The sequence below is a fragment of the Stomoxys calcitrans genome, chromosome 2 (assembly GCF_963082655.1).
Source record: "Stomoxys calcitrans chromosome 2, idStoCalc2.1, whole genome shotgun sequence".
In the NCBI taxonomy this organism is placed as follows: domain Eukaryota; kingdom Metazoa; phylum Arthropoda; class Insecta; order Diptera; family Muscidae; genus Stomoxys; species Stomoxys calcitrans.
The window spans coordinates 90,903,030-90,916,004 of NC_081553.1; the positions used below are offsets into that span (position 1 = coordinate 90,903,030).

At 40.1% G+C, this 12,975-nt stretch overlaps 1 protein-coding gene across 10 annotated transcripts in view; it reads right to left on the bottom strand.

The window, feature by feature from the left end:
* The window catches only part of LOC106086408 (serine-rich adhesin for platelets), a 378,389-nt gene that overhangs the window by 233,437 nt on the left and 131,977 nt on the right, over positions 1 to 12,975 (bottom strand). For 5 of the 10 annotated variants that reach the window (XM_059364025.1, XM_059364023.1, XM_013251086.2 and 2 more), the window contains one exon: positions 8,614 to 8,647. The exons of the other annotated variants lie outside the window; for them this stretch is intronic. The gene's annotated coding sequence lies outside the window, so the exon portion shown is untranslated. The remainder of the gene's footprint in view (positions 1 to 8,613; positions 8,648 to 12,975) is intronic. 10 annotated transcript variants of the gene reach the window in all.

Consider the following 12,975-nt stretch of genomic DNA (forward strand, 5'->3'; position numbering starts at 1 on the left):
ACCCCCATCCTATGGTGGAGGGTATAAAAATAAAACTTTTTTATACCCACCACCATAGAATGGGGGTCATTCCGTTTGTAACACCTCGAAATATGCGCCTAAGACCCCATAAAGTATATATAGATTCATGTTCGTCTCGACGTTCTAAGTCCATCTAGCCATGTCCGTCCGTCGGTCTATCGAAATCACGATAGAAGTCGAGCGCGTAAAGCTAGCCGCTTGAAATTTCGCACAGATACTCAACATTAATGTAGGTCATTGGAGTTGGTAAATGGGTCATATCGGTTCGGATTTAGATACAGCTCCCATATAAACCGATCTCCCGATTTGGCTCCTTGAGCCCCTGGAAGCCGCAATTTTCATCCGATTTGGCTGAAATATTACATGTGGTGTTCTGTTATGACTTTCAACAACTGTGCCATGTACGGTCCGAATCAGTCTAAAACGTGATATAGCTCCCATATAAACCGATCTGCCGATTTGACTTTTTAAGCCACTGGAAACCGCAGTTTTAGTCCGAATTGGCACATATTGATCCGATATGATTTCCAACATTTGTGCTAAGTACGGTCGGAATCGGTATATAACCTGATACAGCTCCCATATAAACTGGTCTCCCTATGTGACTTCTTGAGCCCTTAAAGGCCGCAATTTTTCTTCGATTGGGCAGAAATTTAGCACATAGTGCTCTGTTATGGCTTCCAAGAATTGTGCCTACGGTACGGTCCAAATAGGTCTATAACCTGTTATAGCTTCCATATAAACCGATCTCCCGATTTGGCTTCTTGATCCCGAAATTTTCATCCGATTTGGCTGAGATTTTACATGTGGTGTTCTGTTATGACTTTCAACAACTGTGCCATGTACAGTCCGAATCGGTCTATAACCTGTTATAGCTCCCATATAACCGACCTCTCGATTTAACTTCTTGAGCCCTTACAGGCCGAAATTTTCGTCCGATTTGGCTGAAATTTTACATGTGGTGTTCCGTTATGACTTCCAACAACTGTGCCTAGTACGGTCTAAAACCTGATATAGCTCCCAGAACCCACGTGAAGGGAATATATACCAATTGGAACAATATGAGGGTCAAATGAAAGGTATTTAAGAGCAGAGTACGAACTTGGTATACAAATTTCGGGGGGTCCCGCACCCCCCAAAAATCCCGCCAACAGTACACTTACATCGCTTTGGGCAATATGGGTATCAAATGAAAAGTTTTTAAAAGCAGAGTACAAATCTGACATAAAAATGTTTTCCTTGGTGTCTGAGGGATCTCCCCACCCCAGCAAGGCATATTTACTAATTGGGACGATATGGGTATCAAATGAAAATTATTTTAAAGTGAAGTAAGAATCTGATATAAAAATTCATTTCTTCGTGTCAGAGGTGTTTCTCTTTCCCCCAAAACCAATAAAAGGTAGTTGGAAGTTGAATACACCTCTGTTACAAGAATTTGATCCAAGATGTCTACGGGATCTGCCCAACATTAAAATCCTCATAAATCGGTCTTGAATGTCCAACGTCACAAAATGGGTATCAAATAAAAGTTCTTTGGGGCTTGACAACGAATCTGGTGTACACATTTGTCAGAGTCTGGGACTGGCATAATATGTGAATTAAAAGAAAGGTCTATGACAGTAGAGTTAGAATCTTATTCAATTATCTAGGTCACGTCCTGCCGTTCAGTAGGACATGTTGATCGCGACAATAAAGAACTCAAATAAATTGTCTTTTGGGTCTTAGCGTGAGGTGGAGGGTCATTCCCCCTCACCTCCTAATAAAAAGAACACCAAACTGTCATGTAGCACGACCGAGCATATATTGTACTTAAATAAAAGGACGCGTGCAATACCCCTCCCCCCATCCTACCCAAACAAAAAGGAATTAAAAATAATATATGAAGGCCGATCAGTATAGAATAGGACAGCAATAAAAAGGGTTTGGTAGTAGAGTACACTCTTTGCCCTCAAATTGAGATAGACACTGGAGAAACTGCTTCTTAAGCCTCTGAGGAGAGGAGCAAATCTTATGCAATTTGGCTGAAATTTTGTACCACGGCTTCCCCCATGACCTTCAATACACTTGTCATATAATCCAATCTACCGATTATACTTCTTAAGCCTCCTATTAACAGCCTCCGAATTGGCTGAAAATTTACACAATGACTTCTACTATGTTCTGGAACATTCAGTTCAATTATGATCCGAATCGGACCATAACTTGATATAGCTCCAATGGCATAGCAATTCTTATCCATTATCCTTTGCTTGCCTTAGAGGAGATATCGGGCAAAGAACTCGACAAATGTCATTCATCGTGGAGGGTATATAAGATTCGGCCCGGCCGAACTAATCACGCTTTTACTTGCAGTAAAAGTCATTAATACTGCGATATCATCATCAGTTTGTCATCTCAATGCCTGATGGTATTCTAACGGCATTAAGCAACGTTATTTAATATGGCTCTACCGAAATGTTCGTGGCTATTTACATACAACATTTTTATTTGCTATGGCCGATGGCTTTCAATGTTTCCATTTGTGGTCTATATTTTGCATGGAGGGTGGTGATTATGGGTCATAGTCGGGATGTTGCAGACACAGACTATCACTCCCACTACCACCACCACTACCAAACTCTCTCGTTCTTTCCCTATTAGTCGCTCTGCTCATCATATTTTAATTAATGATAAATTGCAAAATAAATTGACTTGTGTGTCACTTAATTACAAACAAAAAAGTGGAGCTGTGAGCACACACAGAGGCAATTGTTTAGTTGTTGCGTAACCATGGATGATAAATTACTATTAAATATAACAGCCATAAAGCAGAGCTGTCGTTTGTGTAGCCCAAAAGGCAATGGGCAAAAATCACAGCGAAATTTAAAAAAAAATTATAATTTATCAATAAAATATTTTTGAGAACATTTCAATAGAATTTTTATCTAAATATAAAGAAAATTTTATTGAAATTTAGTTTTTAGGCGAATTTCATAAAAACTTCATAATTGTCTTTCAAATAACTTTCATTGACATTTAAATTATGTTTAATCCAATACTTGATTTGACAATTGCAATCTTACTTATAAAATATAAAAATATCCTTAACATAAGTACAATGTTGTACTTACCCCAAAGACAAATTTCTTATCTTAAAATAAAAATCATTTTTCACCAAAGAATTTTTTTCCTAAAAAGTTGCTGTTTTGGCCACCCACTCGCAGTATCGAGAAAATTGTCACATATGGGCAGTTGAGCACTATGTAGACGGGCCGTAAGCTCGAAATGGGTCTGAATTCTAGAATAGTCCACTGGCTCTACAGAAGGGTGATTAGACCAATACTTACATACGCCTCAATAGTTTGGTGGACTGCTATGGAGAAAAAGGCCAACATATGTACGATACAACAGGTTCAGAGAGCATGTTGTCTTAACATAGGCGGAGCGATGACGACCACGCCCACTAGGGCACTGGAGACTTTCCTATATATCCGACCCATCGACATACAGATTAAATGTAAGGCAGTCACTGCGGCGAAGAGAATTAAGGCGATGGGAGAATGAATTGAGGTTGGGAGCAGCTCATACCATCGCGGTAGAATCGAGGCGACGATAGAAAACCTGGAAGGAAGGGAAGAGGTTTCCAATCGGATACCTGAGTTGAACCTTGAACTCGAGTGCGAGGCACTGCTGCCATCGGCACAGTCTTGGATTGACGAAACCCTAGTATCGCCATCTGGAAGATCATGTTACACGGATGGATCAAACCTGGAGGACAGAGTGGGCCTGGGGGTTTACATTGAGAAGCCAGGGACTGAGATCTGTTTTAGACTGCTTGACCATAATACGGTTCCTGCAGGCGGAGATCCAGGCGATCACGGAATGTGTGAGGTGCTATAGTGCTAACGCGAGGACGTCGAGTGTGAACATCTTTACGGACAGTGAACTGGCCATCAGGGCAATATTAACCAGGAAGGTAAGATTACGAATAGTCTTGAAAACTAAGAAAGAGATGAACGCCTTTTATAAGAATGACACGATCCGCATCGTTTGGGGTTTGGGCCACAACGGAGTAACTGGGAATGAGAAATCTGACGATTTGGCGGTCCTGCAGGTGGGTTCCGGGCGATCACGGAATGCGTTATGTGGTGTGGTGCTAACGCGTGGACGTCGAGTGTGAACATCTTTACCGATAGTAAAATTGCCATAAGGGCAATAACAGCTAGGGGGGTAAGGTCACGAACAGTCTTGCAGTGTAAGAGGGAGATTAACGTCTTCTCTGAGGATGGCAAAATCCGCACCGTTTGGGTCATATGGAGTAAGGGGAAATAAAAGGGAAGACGATTTGGCGGTGAAGGCCAAAGGACTGCCGTCAATAAACTTGGTTAACCTGAAGCCATAACGGAGTAACTGGGAATGAGAAATATGAGGATTTGGCGGTCCTGCAGATGGGGATCCGGGCGATCACGAAATGCGTAAAGTGGTGTGGTGCTAACGCGAGGACGTCGAGTGTAAACATCTTTACCGACAGTAAAATTGCTATAAGGGCAATAACAGCTAGGGGGGTAAGGTCACGAACAGTCTTGCAGTGTAAGGAGGAGATTAACGCCTTCTCTGAGGATGGCAAAATCCGAAAGGGCAGACGATTTTTCGGTGAAGGCCAGAGGACTGCCGTCAATAAACTTAGTGAACCTGAAGCCTTTCGGGTCGACACGATCCGAGTTAAGAGAGTGGGCGATGATTGCGCATGCAACATTGTTGAACAGCGAATCGATCGGTAGGGCGTTGAAAATCCTATGGGGGGGTTCAGATCGTGGGAAGACGAAGCTATTACTAAAAAAAAGCAAGAAGGTGCTCAGTATAGCTATTGGTATCATAACGGGACACATAGGACTACGAGCTCACTTATGTAAAATCCCTGCGGCAAGTGATAGCATGTGTAGAACATGCGGGGAAGATGATGAGACGTTGGAGCATTTCCTTTGCCATTGCCCGGCTTTTGCGTCTAACAGATACCGGCACTAAGGTGGAGACAATACCAGACATGAACCAACTTAGGGAAGTGGTATTGAAAACAATTAAGGATTTGTAAGACGTACGGAATTCCTAACTTAAAAATTTTCTTTTTAGAGGTTACTTTATAGTTTTTATAGCGCACAACAAGCCGTTTACTGGCTTATGTGTATGTCAATAGGGGCAGGGGCGGATTAATATCTGCGGCAACCTAAAATTTTTTTTTTTTCTAACCTAATCTAAAATTTTTTCTTAAGAGAAAGTTTTACTAAACTATTTTTGAGAAAATCTTTCTTAAAAAAAATTTTCAATGAAATTTTATTGAATTATTTCTCTTTGACTTTTGTTTCAATAAACTCAGCGGTAACTCTGTTCTCCAATATCAATGATGCCAATAATGTTGATGGTATTGTTGTTGACTACATTATACGCAAATTGTAATTACAACAACATTACCTATTGGACAGACAATGTCTGTGCATTCATTGATACACTCGAGGCAGAGTTCGGACAACAGTTCGATGATGATAATGATGAGAGTGACTGTGATAACTGCTACTTGTATTTCAATTAAATATGTCCACCTACAAATTCACAAGAAATTAATTTATGTGCTGGTTTGAATGTGTGCGCCGTTGTCGCAAGTGTCGGTGTATTTGTGTATTGCGCATTGTCCTTATGCTGTACATAAATTCCATTGATTATAATAATTATAGACAATTGAGTATTATTGTCAAACGAGCAAAACGAATTGTGATAGAATGTATCTATTATAAGAGGATGAGGAGCGTAAGTATGAGCACGAGCAGGAGTAGAGAAGAGGATATGCTTAGTTGAAATGACTGAAACTTTCCTATTCCCATTCCACCGGAGAATTAAAAAGAAACAAAAAGAATTTTTTAAATTCATCATTTTATCTTTGAGGAAATATTCTGGATGAGGGCATTAAACCAGAGACTTTATTCTGGTATGAGGGAAATCGGGAAAACCCTTGAACTTCGATCTGCAGCCTTAACAATTGGTAAGGACTTTGTTGTGTGAAATGTGATGATTTTGGTTTGAGCTCAAAGTCACACACTGGTATATTTATAAAACTAGAAATGGCAGCTACATAACATTTGTTTCATTGATTGCTTATTATTTTGTTTACAAGCCACCAGAAACATTTGCTTCTGAGTTTATTTGAAAAGGAAATGGGTCTTCCTCATATTCTTCTTAGCGTTGCAAACAAATGTACAAAGTTATAATACCCTGTACCAAAGTGGTGGTGTAGGGTATAACAAACAAGTAAAAAGGCGTTAAACTCGGCCGGGCCGAACTTTGGATACCAACCACCTCGGGTATATGTATACCACTTTTCGTCAAAATCCGGTGAAAAATGCATACCTTATGCCCGATTGCAGGTATATCGTAATATGTGCTAAAAGTTGCTAAAAGTTGTGCATTGACATTTAGAGCACTTTTAGCAACCTCTGGACCGACATACTGTTCTAATCCTTGGCCAATATCTGATGTACCAGGTATAATATAACAACAAGGGATAGAGTGGCACAGAGCACGTCCCCAGTGGAGCATTCAAACGCCAATGCCAAGGGCGAGCAACAGGGTGTACATTGTGACATCGAAAGATTTTTCCTTTTTATGCACAATCTCGTGCATAGCAGTCGGCATCGATTGCTCTTTGTCATGGACATGTCTCTCTCTAAATTAGAGTGCCCAGTATACTCCTCGAGGATTTGAGTAGAAAGGAGGAATGGTTTATAGACCCTTGGTGCTTCATAGTTTGCCTTTGGGTGTGTACACTACCATCGCCTTCTGCCAAGCCTTGAGAGTATATGCGAGGGACGACGAAAATATGGCGACCACATGGGTCGTCAGGTAGTCCACCTCCTCCTATAGTAATTCCAAAATATTCAATTAGGCCCTGACAATTTTTTAAGACTTCCTCTACCATAGTGTAGAGATCCTTGCGAAAGGTAATAAGAACATGAAAAGAACAGTTTTAACAACTCTGACAGCAAAACTCCAAAACTACCCTGACGAACGTTTGAATGTACACCGCCAACCAGAATAGCGTAAACCGCTTGAAGGATAATGGACCATGAATGAACATTCCATTAAGGAACAGGGGATACTTCTCGACTATCAATGAGTGCAATCCGATTAAAATATAAGCCCAATGATAAGGAACCTCCTTTTTTATAACGAGTCCGAACGGCGTGTCACATAGCGTCTAGAGTTGGCAAACTATCGATTATCGCAACATTCGATATTTTCGATAGTTTTTATATTAAATATCGATAGTATCGATACTATCGTTAATTTTCCTTTACCTACATTTCAAATGAAAATGAAAAGTAAAAATCAGGAGATTGATTTATATAGAATGCACAGACCAAATAAAGTCAATTGAAAATCATGAGAAAAATCATTGTACAAAATGTTAGTGTAATCGGATGAAAATTGCGCCCTCTATAGGCGCAATTCAGGCGCAATTCATTCAGCTTCGGATTGTTAAGTTTTGCAAAAAAAATTGCTTTTGCGATAGTATCTATCGGAAAAATATCAATCGATATTCAGTCAAAAAATTAAATATCGATAGTGCCATCGATATTGTGCCAGCTCTAATAGCGACACCACTTGGTGGAGATGTTCTAACATGGTAGTATACCATACAAATGTAGGCAGCATTAGTTAGGGAATAACCACCTCTGAAAATTTTGTTGATGTTAACGCCGGGATTTAAAACTAGGCATTCGGCGTCATAGCCGGGCATATTAACCTCTGCGCCACTGTGGCCTCCGTTGATATGCTTTTTCAAACCTGATGAGACCCGCTAACAAGGTGAGATTTTTTACCTTATTTGCCTGAAAGAGTTCCACCCTTTGAATTAAACTTCAGCAAACAGCGCTCTTCAGCTCTCAATAATGGACATCAAGGTATTCAACAACATATTGAAATCGATTTACAATGATATTTGCTATCCGTATGAAACTAATAATGAGACTCCGCATGAAACTCCGTATGAAACTCCCAAAGAAAATATTGGGTTGCCCAAAAAGTAATTGCGGATTTTTTAAAAGAAAGTAAATGCATTTTTAATGAAACTTAGAATGAACTTTAATCAAATATACTTTTTTTACACTTTTTTATAAAGCAAGCTAAAAGTAACAGCTGATAACTGACAGACAGAAGAAAGAATGCAATTACAGAGTCACAAGCTGTGAAAAAATTAGTCAACGGCGACTATATAAAAAATCCGCAATTACTTTTTGGGCAACCCAATATATATCCGAATGATTTTACACTAAACAAGGTTTGCTCTGCAAACAATTCTTTCAGGCATTCGGAACATTTAGTGGTGTGGGAGGAGTCTTCTCGCAGTTTAAAGGAATATTCGTCACAAATCTTACAAAGTTAACCCTCTATGGACGTGAGCAACATTTAGTGGTGTGAGAGGAGTCTTCTCGCAGTTTAAAGGAATGTTCGTAACAAATCTTACAAAGTAAACCCTCTATGGACGTGAGCGAACTTTTCGGAGAAGTTAGTGCAAGTTCCTTCAAAAACTCGTTACTTTATATTCATACGCGACAAACTTACCACTAAAACACATCTAACGTCTTCAAAAACATACCTATAATGAAAAAGAGAAACATTTTGTTATAAAAGGTTAATTTAAAAATTTTTCAATAATGATTAGGTACATAACATTTTTCTTGAATTAAATTTAGTTAGCCAAATATAAATTTTAGTTTATGTATTTATTATTCATATATTTTTATAAATTTTTTTTTTAATTTTCGTATTTTATTTAAATAATTTTTTTTTTTAATATTTTTCAAGTTCCTTAATTTTTAAATGAAATTATTTTTATAATCCTTATGTTCAAGTTTGTTTTTTTATACAAGATTTATTCTAAAATATTTAATATATTACCATATCTCCTTCAGCCATAATTTAAACAGAACCTTGACTCATAGAAATGTACATCCTAATCTTGAGTTACTCCCTTGCCACCCCATCTATACACCCACTCAAATACTTATCTTTCTACCATCAGAATTTTGCAACATGGAAACATTTGACCAAATATTGATAATAATGACTTCTTTCATGCTTCATCGATTCCAAGTAGGGACTTGAATGGATAGATAGATACTAACCCACCCCACCACCACTATCATGCCCTTAAGAGCATTGTGTGCTGTTGACATTTTGGCACAATCAAAGATGCTTAATTAATGTCGTACTTTTAATAATGGTGCGGTGGAGTATATTGGCAACGTCATGAACATCAGCCGCAAAATAGTCTTCTCTGCAACAACAAAAACATCCTACCACTAGTGAGCCAGCCATACAGTCAGCCCATCATGATAGTTGTTATTATCATCATTAAGATGTGCACACGTTGTACGTCAACTAGTCAAGTCACCAAATAACCATCTTCATGGCCTAACCTCTAACAGCAATGCGGCAGAGGGGTGGCTCTACATGGCACCATCATTAGTAATAGGGTTGCCGATCTGAGAATAGTTCACCTGAAAACTAAGTTAAGATGGAAACTTTTATGATTTAGGTTAGGTTTAGGTGGTAGTCTGCTATCAGACTCGAAGTTTTCTTGCATTGTGGTAACACAAGTCGAGGAAAAGGAAGATGCTTTCTAGTTCCTAACGTTGAACAATCCAGATCGTTTTAAAAAGCCCAACAACTTGCGAATGTTCACATCCGCTTATATGGAAAAGTTCCCAAAGAAATGAGAGCCTTAAGTGAAACTCCTTCTAACACACACAACAAATGTTCTATAGTCTCCTCTTCCTCGACGTTCTTACAGCTTCTGTAAAAGTCGTTACTACTTGTAACCCTCAGTCTGTGAGCCAGTTTTGGATCAGATCAGTTATCACAAACACAATGACTGAGACGACTGTTCCAGCCAGCGACAACTAAGTAATAGACCACTTCAAGACATTACTGAGCCACCTAATTTTGATGAGTTGACATTATCCTCACAAGATTCCTTTTATCTTGCCATGATTCAGGATTCAGAATTTCCACCACTGTTGCGGTTGCCTCGTCTTCTAAGTCCGCCAGAAGTTCATCCTCACAAGATTCGTTCGATCTTGTCATGATGAGTTTTCCTACGCATCCAGGGGCGTTGAGAAAGCAGTGGAACCACTCTTCCTCAGGACATCGGACACTTGCGGTTTGGACGATTCCTCCTTAAATGTTTCACTATCTGCTGCTGTCAAAGTACCTTTTGTTCTAGCCAGCGACAACTAAGCAGTAGACCACTTCAAGACATTACTGAGCCAACTAATTTTGATGAATTGACATCATCTTCACAAGATTCCTTCTATCTTGCCATGATGAGTTTCCTTACGCATACAGGGATAGTTGAGAAAGTAGTGGAACCACTCATCCTCAGGCCACTGGACAATCGCGGGGCGAATGAAGATTCACCCCTTTCGTTCCGTTCTTCCCCGCCGGCGCACACATTGTTACCAATCCAACCGGATAGCCCAAACGGATTATTTGCAGGAGAATTTTTGATCTCCTGCAATCCACTAGAATTGAAAGATGTGGTTGATAATTCCTTAGACAAGTATTCATTAACAACTGCTAGGTCGTCCCCTGACTCCTAAACCCCACCATTTCTATACACCTCCAACTTGTTGAATCAATAGGATGCTACTCTTTCCGACTTGTTACGGTTTGCGATAGAGCTGAAATTTAGTACGAATACTGCATGTCTCCGATGGCCATCAGCCTCATCCAATCTACCAATCTTACAGTCAGTGGTTGAATGATGGGGATTACATACCCTTGGTTTCCCAAGTATGGATTCAGAATCTGAAGAAATTCTTGGTATCCATTCATGTGCCATTGATCGAGAAGGAATATCTTCCTACTTGACTAAATCCAGTGCTGCGCATGGCCAGATCTCACCATTATCCTTTAGGGTGATACGATACATTTCAATTAAACGTCGATCCCCAAAGGCAATTCGTTTGAATAGGGTCCGATACCAGCCTGCATTGTCACAAACTGGAGTAGGCCCAGGCAATTCGGCAAACAAGTCGGAGTATACAAATGACAGTCCTTTGATTATCCCACTATAATTGTTCCTAGGTATGCTGTCCTGTTCTTCTCCCTTGTTGACAACTACCATCATCAGGATGTCCTTAGCGACATTAACAAAGGTTCTCAGACCAAAATACTAATATTCGCCTTAGTTCTTTTGGGCACTTGGTATCCTCCAGGTGACTGCGGAGCCATTTCCGAATCTTTACGTGTAACCTTTGGTGTAGCCTACGCTGCGAATCTCCAAGCCCAATAAAGGGAGCCTATCTCCTTGTCGGTGAAAATTTTAGGGTCATTCGCTATATAATTTTTTGATATCGGAAGGGGGGGCGGACCCTCCCCTTACGACAAAAGTACTACCCACAAATAAAATTTTACCGATCAGGGCAATATGGAACTCAAATGAAAGGTATTCTGGAGTAGATAACGAATTTCTTATAAAAAAATTGGGTCCAAGTAACTGGGGGACCCCCCTACAAGAAAGCCCCCTTAAATAGGTTTATTGGACGAGCATAACAATATGGGACTCTAATGAAAGGTATTCGGTAGTAGCTTACGAAAATGTTCAGGAAGAATGAATAGGCTTTACAAATTGATAATATTGGAAGGGGGCGGACGCTCCCCCGTTACCCCAAAAACGCAACCCAAAATCAAAAGTGGACCGATAAGGACAATATGGGTATCAAATAAAGGGTATTGAAGAGTAGAATACGAATATGGTAAGAAAAATTCAAGATCCAAGTAACCAGGAATTCGCCCTAACCCCAAAACTCTTCCAAGCAGACAAATTAAACGTTCTTATTAATGTGGGGCTCGAATAAAAGGTATTCGGGAGTATATTGCCAATCTGACATACAAAATCAGGTCAATTCCATGGCAGCCGGTTATAAGTACCGGATTGACCCGATGAAGTCCTTCATGGGCAAGTGCTGCCGCCCCAGTGTACATCACGCTGCTACATCAACAACAAGAACAAAATTAGGTCGAAGTATAGGGGGTCATCACACCCTCTAAAACCCCCCCCACAAATGGGTATATTAGCCAATCGCGACTATATAGGACTCGGTTTGTTTGTTTGTTCCGTATAGACTCAAAAACGGCAGAACCGATTTCCTCGAAATTTGCACAAATTGTGTAGGTTGGTCTGTAAAGAAACAAAGGCTTTAAAATTTTTTGATATCGGAATAGGGGTGAAGGGGCGCATCCTCCCCCTAACCCAAAAACACCACCCAAAATCAAAAGTGGACCGATCGGAACACCATGGATATCAAATGAAAGGTATTGAAGAGTAGAATACGAATATGGTTCTAGAATTGGAGTCTAAGTATACAGCGGGCCACTCCAAGCCCAAAACAGCCCCAAACTGGCATATTGGACGTTTATGTCAATATGGGACTCCAATGAAAGGCATTCGGGAGTAGAATAATGTTAGTTGTTCCCAAAAACCCCACATTTTGAGCTTAAATTAAAGGTATTTGGGAGTAGAGCACGAATTTGGTTGCATACAAAAGCAAATTTTGCCCATGAATATTCCACTAGGGTGTAAACTTCTCACATATCAATGAGTGCAGTCCGATTCAAGTTTAAGCTCAATGATGAGGGGCCTCTTTTTCAAAACCAAGCCCGAACGGCATGCCACAATGCGACTCCTCTTTGTAGAGAAGTTTTACATGGCATTGTACCTCAAAAATGTTGCCAGCCAGCATTAGGAGTGGAGAACCACCGCTGAAAATTTTTTCTGATGATCTCGCCAGGATTTGAACCCCGGCGCTCAGCGTCATATGCGGACATGCTTACCTCTGCGCTACGGTGGCCTCCGCATATAAATGTACAAACTTATGATACGCTGTACCACAGTGGTGGTGTAGGGTATAAAAATCCATA